The sequence below is a fragment of the Lithobates pipiens genome, unplaced genomic scaffold (genome assembly GCF_037356315.1).
Source record: "Lithobates pipiens isolate NorthernLeopardFrog02 unplaced genomic scaffold, aLitPip1_a1.2 Scaffold_27, whole genome shotgun sequence".
NCBI lineage: Eukaryota > Metazoa > Chordata > Amphibia > Anura > Ranidae > Lithobates > Lithobates pipiens.
The window spans coordinates 21,905,517-21,921,512 of NW_027507788.1; the positions used below are offsets into that span (position 1 = coordinate 21,905,517).

General features: G+C 44.4%; 1 protein-coding gene across 1 annotated transcript in view; it reads left to right on the plus strand.

Moving 5' to 3' along the window:
• Positions 1–15,996, plus strand: part of LOC143933644 (cell adhesion molecule CEACAM1-like) — a 64,135-nt gene that overhangs the window by 17,776 nt on the left and 30,363 nt on the right. The gene's annotated exons all lie outside the window — the stretch shown is intronic.

The following is a 15,996-nucleotide window of genomic DNA, read 5'->3' on the forward strand; positions in this document are numbered from 1 at the left end:
TGCAGTCGAATTGGTTGTCGGAAAATCCGATCGTGTGTGTGGTCTCCATCTGACTTTTTCCATCGGAATTTCCAACACACAAAATTTGGGAGCTGGATCTAAAATTATCTGACAACAAAATCCGATCCAATCATGTGTAGACAATTCTGACGGACAAAGTGCCACGCCTGCTATGAATAAATTACGAGAGGAAAGCTATTGGCTACTGGCTCGTTTATAGCCACCGCGTTCAGAGCGATCGGATTTTCCGACAACTTTGTGTGACCGTGTGTGCACAACACAAGTTTGAACCAAAATCCGTCTGAAAAAATCAGACGGATTTTGTTGTCGGAATGTCCGACCGTGTGTACAAGGGCATAAGACTGGCCATACACGAGTCATTTAATTCATTCAATCAACAGTTTGAACGAAAGAAAATGAATTAATTATCCCATCCACACACTCGATGTGGATGAGAGTAGCCCTCCCACTTTTGTGTTCTGATAGTGGGGAGACATCGATCAGCCCTGATGGCTATAGCCAGTGACGCTGATTGAGAGAACATTTTGCAACAGGCTGGCTGCACACAAATTGATCGACTTGTGTACAACCAGCCCCCCCCATATGTGGATCAAAATTTGTCCAGTCCTCACCAGTGGCGGCTGGTGCTCAAATTTTTTGGGGGAGCGCTAACAAAAAAACCACCATCAATTGCAGCCTCACTTTGCCCATCAAACGCTGCCACTGTGCCCCAAATGCTGCCACTGTGCCCTGTGTGTGCTGCTACTGCGCCCCTTGTGTGCTGCCACTGTGCCCCTTGTGTGTTGCCACTGTGCCCCGTGTGTGCTGCCACTGTGCCCCTTGTGTGCTGCCACTGTGCCCCGTGTGTGCTGCCACTGTGCCCCATGTGTGCTGCCACTGTGCCCCGTGTGTGTTGCCACTGTGCCCCTTGTGTGCTGCCACTGTGCCCCTTGTGTGCTGCCACTGTGCCCCTTGTGTGTTGCCACTGTGCCCCGTGTGTGCTGCCACTGTGCCCCGTGCGTGCTGCCACTGTGCCCCTTGTGTGTTGCCACTGTGCCCCTTGTGTGTTGCCACTGTGCCCCTTGTGTGCTGCCACTGTGCCCCATGTCTGCTGCCACTGTGCCCATGTGTGCTGCCACTGTGCCCCTTGCGTGCTGCCACTGTGCCCCTTGCGTGCTGCCACTGTGCCCCTTGCGTGCTGCCACTGTGCCCCGTGTGTGCTGCCACTGTGCCCGGCACTTACCTTTTCTCTACTGTGCAGCGGGTGACGGCAGCAGGCGGCGAGCAGTGTCCGGTGTCCTCCAAATCTGACCCCGATGTCTTCTCCTGCGCTCCTCCTCTCGTCTTCTGCAATGATTGGACGCCTGGTAGGCATCCAATCTCAGCGCCTGTGATTTCAGCCAATCAGGTGACAGGTAACACAGATCCGGTAACCTGATTGGCTGAGAGGCGGGTCAGTGTTAGGGAAGCGATGTATTCGTTTCTCTAACACAACACTGTGTAAACAGCGAACGCACAGCAGTGCACCCGCTGTTTACCCTTTTGGAAGCCTATTAGAACCCACGCCTCTAATTGGGACACCTTTCAGAGCCGACAGCTCTAATCAGGCACTTCCAAAGAAACCCCGCCGCTGTAATTCAGATGCCCGGCGCCTGACAAGGGGCCGGACACCTGAATAGGGGGGCAGCAGTGGCGACAATAGATAGATTCATGCAATGCATTAATCTATCTATTGGTGATAGAGTGGTGCAGGAGAGGGGGGGCGCTGCGCTCCTGCGCCCTCTATGTATGCACCGCCACTTGTCCGCAGTCAATTGGCTGAATTTCTTTCAATGTATGGCCGACCTAACATAAACGAATGCTACGACCTCACCCCATTGTGAAGACACACCTAGGTTAATGAAGTTATCTCTCTGATTAGATCCTTGTGATTTCTCAACGTCACACACCTTCATCGGCATGAAGCAACTTTTGCAATGTCTAACGATAACAACGCTCAGTAATAGAGAAACATGCTGACAGTATATTGATGTTTTACATTTCATGACAGATGTGGCATTGTTTTGCAATCCCGCCTATCCCTGTCTGTCTAAAGATACCTGTTATCACATCACATGAACTCTTACTACATGACCTATCATTGTATCTATTTTAGAGAAATGAAACAAGAGGAAAGAAATATGTCAGCCATCATTGCTATCCTCCTTCTAGAGTCAATGTTAGGGATCAGGTTGTCATGCTGCTCCTCAGGGTTCAAAACAATGGGAATCACAGACCTGTAATAACTAGGCAGCTAGCATAGCTCCCAACAGTCCCTGATTTTGCGGGACTGTCCCTGATTTTGCGGGACTGTCCCTGATTTCGCGGGACTGTCCCTGATTTTGCGGGACTGTCCCTGATTTCGAGGGGCTGTCCCTGATTTGGAGCAAAGTCCCTCTGTCCCTCTTTACTCCTCATTTGTCCCTCATTTTGGTCTGATCTATATAGCTGTATTTAAAATTTTCTTTTTATCTTTCAAAAAGTGATTCCCAGTGCTAAACCTTTCATCCAAATTCTAAATTGCTGCATTTGTAAATTTTACAAGCCAATATAAAGGAATAGTAGCGGTAACAAAAAGTCCCTTGTGGATTTAATTACCTTTTTTTTTGGTTAATTTCCCTTTAAGAGGGTGTGGCAGGGGGCGTGTCCTATGCCTACATACGTTTGTTAGTAGGTGTCCCTCTTTCTCACCTCAAAATGTTGGGAGGTATGAGCTAGGGAAGTTAGAACCCCTGATCTACATACTTATTCCAAAGCACTGGCATATAACGTATTGAAGCTTTTAGATTAGTATGACAATCAGGTAACTGTCATTTTTAGAAGCTAGTAACTGCCATTTTTAGAAGGAGCAGATAGTAATGGCAATGCATATTTTTTTTAACCGCTTGCCGACCGCCTCACGCAGATATACGGCGGCAGGATGGCATGTACAGGCAAACTAACATACCTGTACGTTGCCCTTTAAGAGGCGGCCTGCGGGCGCGCGCGTGCCCGCGGCTAGCTCTGTGAGACTGATCGCGGGTACCACGGACTCGGGGATACCTGCAATCGTCTCATGGAGGGAGGAAGAACGGGGAGATGCTAATGTAAACAAGCATCTCCCCATTCTGCCTAGTGATACTGTCACTGATCTCTGCTCCCTGTGATTAGGAGCAGAGATCAGTAACGTGCCACATGTAGCCATGCCCCCCACCACAGTTAGAATCACTCCCCAGGACACACTTAACCCCTTAACTGCCCCTTAGTGTTTAACCCCTTCACTGTCAGTGTCATTTACACAGGAATCAGTACATTTGTATAGCAAATATATACTACTGCTTGTTGATTGGTTGCTAGAGATTACTGTACATTAATACTGCTCACTGGTTGGTTGCTAAAGTTTACTGGACAGAGGTTACTGCATATCCTTACCGCTCAATGATTGGTTGCAAGAGGTTGGTGCACATCATTATTGCTCACTGGTTACTAACGTTTATAGCACATCATCTCCTCACTGCCTGCATACCATGGACAGGGGAGGTGAGGGGAACCCATCAACGGGCAAAAAACTCCTAGGGTTCCTAAGACTCCTGGGATCAGTGGCAATGATGGGGGGTTGATGGGATCAGTGGCAGTGATGGGGGGATGGGATTAGTTAGGAGGCAGTACACTGTGGCAAACTCTGAATCATGTAGAGAAAAGCTGGAAATTTTTGGCAAGTATATAGTGGGGGATTCTACACTGTCCACCAATGTATTGGGGATTTACAATGACCACCAATGTGAGGGGGGATTTACACTGACCACCAGTACAGGGAGGAATACACAATGACTTCCATGTAAGGTGTCACTTCTGTACCAACCATCAATGTTAGGGGGGGATTTACACTGACCACCAGTGTAAGTTCAACTCTGCACTTACCTCCAATGTACAGGGAAATGTACACTGATCCCCAATGCAAGGAAGAATTTACACTGACATCCAATGTAGATTTTGCATCAACAGCCCATAAAGAGGGATTTCTACACTGGCCACCAATGTAAGGGGGTGATTTACACTCACCAACAATTTAAAGGGGGCTTTTACATGGACCACCAATGTAAGGGAGGATTCAAAACTGACCACAAATGCAAGTTTTGATTTTCCTTTACCGATTATCGATATAAAGAGGAGCTTCTACACTGGCCACCAATGTAATGGGGATTTACACTGACCACTAATGTAATAGGAGCATTCACAGTAACTAACCACTAATGTAAGGAGGGATTTACACTGACCACCAATGTAAGGGGACCATTCACACTGGCCCCTAGTGTCAATGAAAGGATTGCACACAAAGCCCCGATATAATGAGAAGATTCCCACTGACCACCAATGTAACTGAGACATTTAGCCTACGCTCACATTTGTGTGTTGGGAATACATGCAAAATCACTTTGCTGACACCACAGAAACATGCTGCCCTTTAGCAGATACACAACAGTTCCATTAATTGTTAATGACACCCTCATGCATCTGCTGAGATGTGTGTATTCACATGCACCAAAGTTCACAATGCTGTGACACCATGTTATTTTTAAAAAGGGTTTTCATCTCCAATTTGCTTACTTTTACAGAACAAGCTGATGTTAGGCTGAATGACCACAGTTGTGAGCAGGACTTTCAAACATGCCCCTTTACCTCCCCAGTGGGCAGCATTCAGTAGAATTGATGGTGGATATGACCTCAGGGGGGCATGATATACATATGAATGCTGCCTCTATCAATGCCCCCGGTCCACAGCTATTTACAAATTCATGCTGCCCCTATTTACATATCAATGCAAGTTATTTACATGTAAACACAGGGTCTGCAGGTGAGTCATCTGTACAGGGCAATAGGGCATAGCTGGGCAGCATTAGTAACAGAACTTCACACTGGGATACCGGGACACAGCACGGGACTAAAACTTCAAGGGACAAGGGAATTAATATTGGGATAGTTGGCAAGTATGAGGCAGCTGCTTTGGGCCCCACAACAATGATGGGGCCCAGGGCAGCTGCCCCTTTTGCCCTGCCTTAAAGAGAGAACTGCGTGGGGTTAATTTACCAAAGGCAAATTGCTCCAGTCCAGATGCAAGGGTCTCCAAACTATGGCCCTCCAGTTGTTCAGGAACTACAATTCCCATCATGCCTAGTCATGTCTGTGAATGTCAGAGTTTTGCAATGCCTCATGGGACGTGTAGTTCTACAACATCTGGAGGGCTGTAGTTTGGAGATTCCTGCTCCAGAGCTTAGTAATGGGGTAAAGTTTCACATGCAAGGAATTTTTTTTTAAAAAAACAGCATTTTTGCTTGCACGTGATTGGATGATGGAAGTCAGCAGAGCTTCTGCTCATTTACTAAGCTCTGGATCAGCTGCTCTTGCAAAGTACACAGTCTATTTGCCTTTAGTAAATCAACCCCATTGCTTCCCAGCCACCAGCATCTTAGTAAGCAATAACGCCCAGCCACACAGCATCATTGGCTGTTAGGATGCTGGCAGCTGGGCCACAGTGTCATTGGTTACAGTGCCAAGATCCTGCGATCCCGTAAACGCTCCAAAACAAATTTAAATAAATAAATAAATAAACTTTCCTCCTACATGATAATATCATAATGTTAAAAAATACTTACCTTAAGGCTGGGTTCACACTGCTGCAGGGGGAGATCCGGATGTGATTCGCACCGCAAATCACATCCGATCTCCGTAGTGATGCGAGTTCAGCCATACAGATAGTATGGCTGAATTCGCATCGCCCCCGCAGCAAACTCGCACGGGACCCTTTTTTTGGTCCGCAACAGAATCGGATCGCATGGGGGTTCACACCATGCGATCCGATTCCTGTGCGAGTCGGCAGATCGCACTGCGATATGCGGACGGATCTGGGGGTGTCATTAACATATCATTGACATTCCCAGCCGTCCGCATAGGGCAGTGTAAACTGCCGGCGGGAGTAATGCGATGCGGGAAAACGCCGTGGATTTGCGGCGTTCCCGCATCGCTGTGGTGTGAACCCAGCCTAAAACGAAAAACTGCTGACAGGGCTTCCATCTTCACCCAGTATTCCTTCCAGGCTTGCATGCTCCAGTTGTTTAAATTGCTGAGCTGCGATTAAGTCACTCCCGCGCATGCACGCGAGAACCAGGACCGCAGCACAGCACTCCCTGCAGAGTGCAGTGCGCATGCGCCTGTGTTGTCATCAGTTGCAGAAATCGCGATTATCTCCTTAAACGGTGCACGTTTATAAAATATTCCTTGTACCTACAGGTAAACTTTATTATAAACTTACCTGTAGGTGCAAGTGAGCATGCGGTATTTACTATTACTTTAATTGCACTAGGTTGTAGGTAAAACAGAGAAAAAGATCAAGTTGGTCTAAGTGAATTCGATTTTTTTTCCAGGATAAATTATTACTTTTGATGACGATTGTTTACCTATTGCACCAAGCAATTGCTTCTAGATTTCTTTCAGCAAAACAATTGTAATATTAACCACTTGCTTACTGGGCACCTAAACCCCCCCTCCTATCCAGACCAATTTTCAGCTTTCAGCGCTGATGCAATTTGAATGACAATTGCGCGGGCATACAACACTGTAACCAAAGGAAATTTTTATATATATATATTATATTATATTATTATTATATAAATTATTATTATTATAAATATTATATAGTTTTTCCCCCAAATAGAGCTTTCTTTTGGTGGTATTTGATCACCTTTTATTTTTTGTTAAAAAAATGTAAAAAGACAGAATGAAAAAAAAAAAAAAAATCTTATTTTGTTATAAATTTTTAAAACGGAAATTTTTGTCCGTCATTGATGTACGCTGATGAGGAGGCGGCACTGATGGGCACCGATAGGTGGCAGTGATGGGCACTGATGGGTGGCAGTGATGGGCACTCATCAGTTACACTGATAGGAAGCACTATTAGGTGGCACTGATTGGCACCACTGATGGGCATTGATAGGTGGCACTTGTGGGCACTTTCAGATGGCATAAATGAGGCATAATTGCCTATTCCGTTTAGGGACAGATGTCCTTTTAAGATGAGACGGTGATTGGCTTTTTTTTTTCTCCTCTGCTGTCAGCGAGAGGAGAAAAAAAAGCGATCAGCGAGCTTTTGTTTTGATCATGTGATCAGCTATCATTGGCTGACAGCTGATGACATGGTAAGGGGCCGGGACCAGCCCCTTACTCGGATCGTGATCACCTGAGTCTCAGTGACTCTGTGATCACAGCGCACACCGCGTACGCCCTGTAGGGCGCGTGCAGGGAGCGTGCACAGGGGAGGCCGCCGTATGATGGCCTCCTGGGAATACACATCCGCACTGTGGCCATCATTCGGCGTCAACTGGTTAAATGATCACGGTGATACATGTATACCCAGCATTAGGCACTTTGTTACTGTATGTAGCCTGTCTATGTTTTAGGGCCTGATAGTTTCTTATTAGCTATGAGTGAATTAAGGGCTCTCGCTTCCTAGTAATTTTGTCAAAAAATTCAGATTTCAGTAAAATATTTGCTATCTTGGCAAAATCCATTGGAGTCCATATGAAAATGATGTGTGCTATGGATTTTATTCCCTTGTTGCCAGCTTTGGCTGGCACTTTAAGAGGTTCTGAATGTTCAGAGGCAGGCTTTCCCACAGTGTTGCCAACCGTCAGTATTTTTACTGGCAGTCAGTAAAAAATTGGCACTTTTCTCCTGCCAGTCCTGCCAGTAAATGCCAGTGAAAGAAAAAGGTTGCCAGTAAAAAAAATATGGCTATGACGCTTGGCTGAGACCATCCGAGTGCTTGCTACAGTGTGTTCAGACTGTGCCGGCAGTGCGTCGCGTGAATTCATGGTGCAAGGGAACGGAGCACCTGGAGCCTCATGTACAGGTCTGCGGAACGGGAGGAATGTAAGCCAGGAGTGGACTGAAGGGACCGCCTGGCATGGAGAGAGAGGGTCACTGTGACTCAGGAAAAGACGTGCCATGTTGGTGAGGTGCCATCATCATCTGTGCTGTCAGTGTCACTGTTAGCCCTTGTACACACGGTCGGAGAATCCGTCGGAATGTGTCCTATCGGACCGTGTTGTCGGATAATCCGACTGTGTGTGGTATGCATCGGACTGTTTCTGTCGGAATATCCGTCGGACCAAATTTTCCAACTTGTTAGAAATATTTTCCGACAAACTGGTCTGATAGGACATACTCCGATCATGTGTAGAGAATTGTGATCGGACCAAGTGCCACGCATGCTCAGATCAAATTCCTACATCCAAGCTATTGGCTACTAGCCTGAATTTAGTCCCATCGTCACGTTCTGAAAGATCAGATTTTTCGACAACTTTGTCCGACCGTGTGTATGCAACAGTTTCGGACAAGATACGACGGATTTGGTTGGCAGAATGTCCGACCGTGTGTACGGGGGCTGAGAGTCAATTGCGTGTGTGGTGCCGCCCATTCTAACTTCTTTCCCTCTCGATTCCTGTCCCTGAGATACTTATTTACTATATTGAAAATAAAATAAGAAATATGTTTTTGCCGTAATATCTACCTTAACTCACTTTGCTAATTGAATATTGTAACTTTTTTGTTGCCTAAATACTGAAATTTGCACTTAAAACTGTCATTTTGTAACTTTTGGATATGCCAGTAAAAACGTGGCTGTGCCAGTAAATTTTGGGTGTCGTGTCAGTAAATTCCAATCTGGCAACACTGCTTATTGAGATTGGCCGTCACAGTGATCATGTGATTGGGAGCCCATCACCGACTCCCAGTCACAAACAGTGACCGGAAGGCATTGGGGAAAGCTTGGTCTCAGTGCTGGGAGAGCCAAAAGAGCACGACCTCAACACAAAGCATCAGGATAATTCTGTACACATACTGGAAACAGTATGTGGCAGCTTGGAGTTAGAACCCATTAACGTAATGCCACATACATGTGTATGGTTGGCAGCAATTGCGTAAAGTTATACCTCTCAACATTTTGAGGGACACATACTAGCAGATGTATGTAGGCATAGGACACACCTCATGCCATGCCCCCTAAAGGAGAAAAATTTTTAAAAAAAAGGTTAATAAATCCAAAGGGGCTTTTTTTTTATACCACTACTATTCCTTTATATTGTCTTTTAAAATTTACAAATGCAATAATGTCGAATTTGGATGAAAGATTTAGCACTGGGAAACACTTTTTGAAAGATAAAAAGTGTGTTTTAAATGCAATTATATAGATCAGACCAAAATTAGGGACAAATGAGGAGGAAAGAGGGACAGAGGGACTTTGCTCGAAATCACGGACAGTCCCTCTAAATCAGGGACAGTTGGGAGCTATGGTAAAATGGCTCCTGTGGGTTACAAAAGCTCCTTTCAACTACACGAGACATGTGTTTGTGCCTCGCCCGTTAGCCTCATTATTTAACTTTTTTTTGCAGAAAGTAAAAAAAAATAAAAACAGACAGTGAAAAAAAAAAAGGTTAAATAAAAATTGAAAGTGATGGATACCAGACATAAAATTTAGGGAAAAAACACAATATAAATCAATGACAATCGATGATCATTTTTTTTAAGGCCAGAAGGATTAATTTAATCATTTAAATTCAGGTGGCATTGAAAATGATATTAGGTAGAGAAAAAAGGGTCCCCCTCGGGCCATGGATGTACAGAGAAATATTTTTTCCCCCTTATATCATATTGGAATTATATCATTATAAATATATGAAGCCTCACCTGAGTAATGGAAAGTTCATTAGGTATTGATGTAAGATATGTTTGATGTTTTATAAAGAGTAGGGTTTTTTTTTAGGGCTGTTACTGATTAACATTTTTGTGTTCGATAAATCGATTTTTTTTTTAAATCGATTAATCGACTAATTTCAATTAATTATAACGCACATACAGATCCAACTACTTTTAGCTGATCTCCTTACATTGCAACTCTGCATTGGTCAGTGGTAAATGTGGTATACACTATATACAATCACCGGACACTAGTTAGTTTCCACAATCCATGACTTAACTTCACAGTTCACACAAATACGTTTTAAATTCAAACTGTAGCACTGACGTAAGTCATTTTCTTTCCCACAGTCAGGGCCGTCTTTAAGGCAGGGCAAAAGAGGCAGCTGCCCAGGGCCCTGTCATTGTTGTGGGGCCCAAAGCAGCTGCCTCATACTTGCCAACTATCCCAGTTTACATTCCCTTGTTCCTTGAAGTTTTAGTCCTGTGCTGCTACTAATGCTGCCCAGCTCTGCCCTATTGTTGTGTACTGATGACTCACCTGCAGACCTTACATGTAAATTCTGGCATTTATATGTAAATAGCTGAGGCCAACGGCATTGATATGTAAATAAAGGCAGCATTCATAGGTGTATCATGCAGTGAGGAGAAGATGTGCTGTAACCTATCACAACCAGTGAGCAGTATTACTGTATACAGTAATCTCTAGCAGCCAATCAACAAGCAGAAATGTGCTGTAACCTCTAGCAACTAATCAGTGAGCCTTAAGGAGTGCTGTAACCTCTAGCAACCAGTCAGTAAGCAGTAATGATATGCACCTCTGGCAACCAATCGCAATCACTGCCTGATCTGATACAGTAAACTGATTTTAAGTCTAGCTGCTATTTATTGTATGTCTCAGAGAAGGTGGAAAGCGAAATTGCATGGGGGGGCCCTAAGAAAAATTTTCCCCAAGGTCCAATCAATATTAAAGACCTCCCTGCCCATAGTAGAGTGACAATCCCTCCACCTCCGGTCTAACTAATCCCTCTCAGCTTATGGCATGGACCCCTGTGCAAACAGGTGGTCATGCAAGCGGGTATCAAAAGAGTTAACACGGACCATAAACTTCTCTCACGTCTCCTTAGATCTCAGCAAGGACACGAGGTCATGGGTAGAAAGAAAAGATCTAAGTGCTCACCGTTTCAGTCTAAGATTTCATTTTTGTGTTCAAACACAAACTACTCACATAAAAATACAGCATGTAAAGCCGACAAACGTGTTAGTTCCATAGGGCAGCAGCAGGTGACGTCACGCGTAGCTCCTCCCCCGTACACGCTACGTTTAGTCAGAACTTCGACGTCACCGCACCCCTCCCCCCTTCTCTTCGTTAGCAGACAGAGGCACTTGGGGAAAGGGGGAGGAATCCAGTGACGTCAATGTCTGTGGCGTCACCGGATCTCCGATGGAACTCCCTGAAGACCCGGAAGCCGGTGGAAAGGTGAATACCGATTGAAAGAATTTTGATCGATCAAAAAAATGAATCGATTAATCGAGGAATTAATCTTTAATTTCCACAGCCCTAGTTTTTTTTTGTATAATAAAAAGTCTTAGGTAGGTCATTAACAGTGTGAACTTCTTTCCCGCAACCATGGGTTCCCCCATCAGCACAAACAGTGCTGACAGGGGAATCCCTCCTGCTGAGCAATTGTCTGCTCCCACGAGAGGTGTGCGGGGGACGGGGACCATCCACACCAGGAGAAGACTGTGATAATCGCTATTGGCTATAGAAGCCACTAGCCATAATCGTAAGAGAATCCAGCAGGCTGGATCGATCGATCAACATGATACATTCAGCCTGACCAATAACGATTCGAATCTCGGCTGCTTCCTGGTGAACCTGCCGAGATTCCAACCATGTATGGCCAGCCTTATGCCCTGTACACACGGTCGGACATTCCGACGACAAAATCCGTCTGATTTTTTTCTGAAGGATTTTGGCACAAACTCGTCTTGCATACACACGGTCGCACAAAATTGTCAGAAAATCCGATCGTTCAGAATGAGGTGACGTACAACACGTACGACGGGACTATAAAGAGGCCAGTAGCCAATAGCTTTCGTCTCGTAATTTATTCTGAGCATGCGTGGCACTTTGTCCGTCGGAATTGTCTACACACGATTGGAATTGAAATGATCGGATTTTGTTGTCGGAAAACTTTAGATCCTGCTCTCCAACTTTGTGTGTCAGAAATTCGGACGGAAAAAATCCGATGGTCGGATTTTCCGACAACACGATCCGATCGCACATTTTCCACTGGAAAGTCCGACCGTGTGTACAGGGCAACTAAAAGTTTAAAGATAGTTAAAAAGTAAAGGAAGAAAAAATCCGCACAATGTACATGAAATAAAGTTAACTACCCTAAATACACCCCCAAAACGCCCACTCTAAATGGAAAAGAAGAAAAGTGTAGATCTTATTCGTTCATTTTTCTAAAGCAAATTTTGACAAAATTTGACAAATTTCGCCCCAATGATCAAAACGAAGTTTCCATTTTGGCAAAATTTCACTCAAATGCCTTCAGTGGCTTCTCAGTTGGGTTATTGTTCCTCAGACTTTGTATTTCCTGAAAGATTTCATAACGTCAATGAGGAACAAAATGTCATATCACATGCGTGGTCAGTTTATAGCCTCTTGTCCGATGTAAAAGAAAAGGCTTGTCAGTGGAACCACCCAGAGGAAAAAATGAATTCATCCATCCAGGCAGGTTAATGAGTAAACGATGGAGATAAAGGGGCCATATAATGTGCAAGTCCCTGGAGATCGGCACTCACAGGAGAGCAAAGAGAACTACAGACATGGACCTCAGCCCAGCTCTGTGCATCTGCATCCTTTTGTCTGTTACATTAGGTGAGTACATATATCGGGAATATGAAACCACAAAATTGGAACAAAATTGGAAAGGAAATTTGTGATAAACTGACTCCTTCCGGCACTGGGCTTGAATCACCAATTTTTATATCTTAATGCAAACTAGAACTTAAGGAAAGTTATATGATTAGGGAAAAATTGTCTGAAAACGCAATTTTTGCATTTCTTAACTACTACAATACAGGGCACTTTCACCCCTTTCCTTCCCAGCCCAATTTTCAGCTTTTATCGCTCTCGCAATATCAATGACAATTGCGCGGTCATGCTACACTGTACCCAAATGAAATTTTTATCATTTTGTTCGCACAAATAGAGCTTTATTTTGGTGTTATTTATTCACTACTCCGTTTTTTATTTTTTGCGATATAAGCGCAAAAAAAGTGGAAATTTGGAAAAAAAAAACGATATTTTCTTTTTTCTATTTTAAAGGAAATCCAATAAAATCAAATTTTGTCATAAATTTAAGCCAAAATGTATTCTGCTACATGTTTTTGGTAAAAAAAAAATTCGTTAAGTGTATAATAATTGGTTTGTGTGATCACGGACATATTTACGCAAATGATCATGTACATATGTGTGCAGGTGATCACGTACATATGTGTGCAGATAATCATTGGAACATGTGATTTTAGTGGGACATATGTGGGGGACATGTGTTTTTTTATTTGGGGACATGTGTGTTTTGGGGACATGTGTGGTGACATATGTATTGTGGTGACATGTTGGTTTACACTAGACTGGTGATCAGTGAGTAAAAAGCTGTAAAAACAGCTCATACTCACTGATCACCAGCCGGGTGCAGCGATCTGCTCTCCTCTCCTCAGCGACGACTTCCGTGTGAGGAGAGGAGAGCCGATTGCCTAGCAACCGGCTATTTGTTTACATCACATGACGGCCGTGATTGGACACGTTCGTAATGTGATCAGGAGGGCCAATCACAGAGCCCTCCTACCGATCCAAGATGCGCCGTGTCCGGGTGACACAAGCACATTGGGATCACGCCACTGCGCGGGCACGCGCGCGCGCGCGATCCCCCTCCTTCTGAAGGACGTTCCTGAACGTCCTCTCAGAAGTAGATGGCTCCCACCTGGCCGTATATGTACATTGGCCCGGTGGGAAGTGGTTAAACATACTTTAAAGTGGTTCAAGTGCTCCTGAAGTTTGATAAATAGGGTTCATAGGGTCATAGCATAGGGTCTACCCTTGCAGACCCCCTTCTGAAAATAGGAGTACCTACCAGTTCTGCTGAGCCTCTAGCTATAGTACTTTAACAACGAATTCTGTGTAATAATGGGATTTTTTTTAGGCGTCATAAACTGTTACCACATATAAATATTAGCCCTTGTACACACGGTCGGACATTCCGACGGAAAATGTCCGATCGGACCGTGTTGTCGAATAATCCGACCATGTGTGGGCTACATCGGACTGTTTCCGTCGGAATATCCGACCGACAAAGTTTAAGAGCTGGGCTATAAAATTTTCCGACAACATGATCCGATCGGACTTTGTCCAATCATTTGTAGAGAATTCCCATCGGACAAACTGCCACGCATGCTCAGATCAAATTCCTAGACCAAAGCTATTGGCTACTAGCCTGAACGTAGTCCCGTCGTAACGAAATAACGTCATCACGTTACGAAGGATCGGATTTTCCAACAACTTTGTCTGACCGTGTGTATGCAACACCAGTTTAGTAGAAAATCCGTTGCACAAAATCTGACGGATTTTGTTGTCGGAATGTCCGACCGTGTGTACAAGGGCTTAGTCCTTGTACACACGGTTGGAGATTCCGACAGAATGTATCCTATCGGACCGTTTTGTCGGATATTCCGACTGTGTGTGGTCTGCATCGGACTGTTTCCGTCGGAATATCCGACGGACCAACTTTTCCAACTTGCCCGTAAAATTTTCCGACAAAATGCTCCTATCGGACATATTCCGATCATGTGTAGCCTACTCCGACGGAAAAAGTGCCACGCATGCTCAGATCAAATGCCTAGACCAAAGCTATTGGCTACTAGCCTGAACGTAGTCCCGTCGTAACGAAATAACATCATCACGTTATGTACTATCGGATTTTCCGACAACTTTGTCCGACTGTGTGTATGCAACACCAGTTTCGGACACAATCCGTCGGACAAAATCTGACGGATTTTGTTGTCAGAATGTCTGACCGTGTGTACAAGGGATCAGAGATACTTAAATCTCAATTTTATTAAAATATAAATATAAAAATATTAATGCATTGCAACTGTCCAATGGCTATAAAAATTAATAGTATTGCATAACAATGCATGTACTCATACAGATAACCTTAGTTCATCCGCCACATAGCTATTATATTCTCTAGTTAGTCCTTCCAGAATACACTCGTATTCCAGCAGTGGATTGTTAGTACTCTAAGCCCTTGTACACACGGTCGGAGAATCCGTCGGAATGAGTCTTATCGGACCGTGTTGTCGGATAATCCGACTGTGTGTGGTATGCATCAGACTGATTCCGTCGGAATATCCGTCAGACCCAATTTTCCAACATGTTGGAAATATTTCCCGACCAACTGGTTTGATCGGACATACTCCGATCATGTGTAGAGAATTTTGATCGGACCAAGTGCCACGCATGCTCAGATCAAATTCCTACATCAAAGCTATTGGCTACTAGTCTGAACGTAGTCCCATCGTAACGAAATTACGTCATCACGTTCTGAATGATCGGATTTTTCGACAACTTAGTCCGACCGTGTGTATGCAACAGTTTCAGACAAGATCTGACGGACAAAATCCGACGGATTTGGTTGTCCAAATCTCCGACCGTGTGTACAGGGGCTTATGGGCCACACACACGATAGGATTTTCCAACAACAAATGTTAGATGTGAGCTTGTTGTCAGAAAATTTGACCGTGTGTATGCTCCATAGAACATTTGTTGTCAGTATTTCCACCAACAAATGTTTGAGAGCAGGTTCTCAAATTTTCCGACTTGTCAGAAATTCTGAGCGTGTGTACACAATGCTGATGCACAAAGGTCCACGCATGCTCGAAATCAAGCAGAAGAGCCGCACTTGCTATTGAACTTAATTTTTCTCGGCTCGTCGTACGTGTTGTACGTCACCGTGTTTTTGGCGTTCGCAATTTCCGACAACATTTGTGTGACCGTGTGTATGGAAGACAAGTTTGAGCCAACATCCTTCAGAAAAAAAATCCACGGGTTTGTTGTCGGAAAATCCGATCGTGTGTACATAGCTTTAATGTGTTTCTCAGAATTTTTTTCCCCTGCTTCTTCAGGAGGCATTGTACATATTTACGAACAATGTC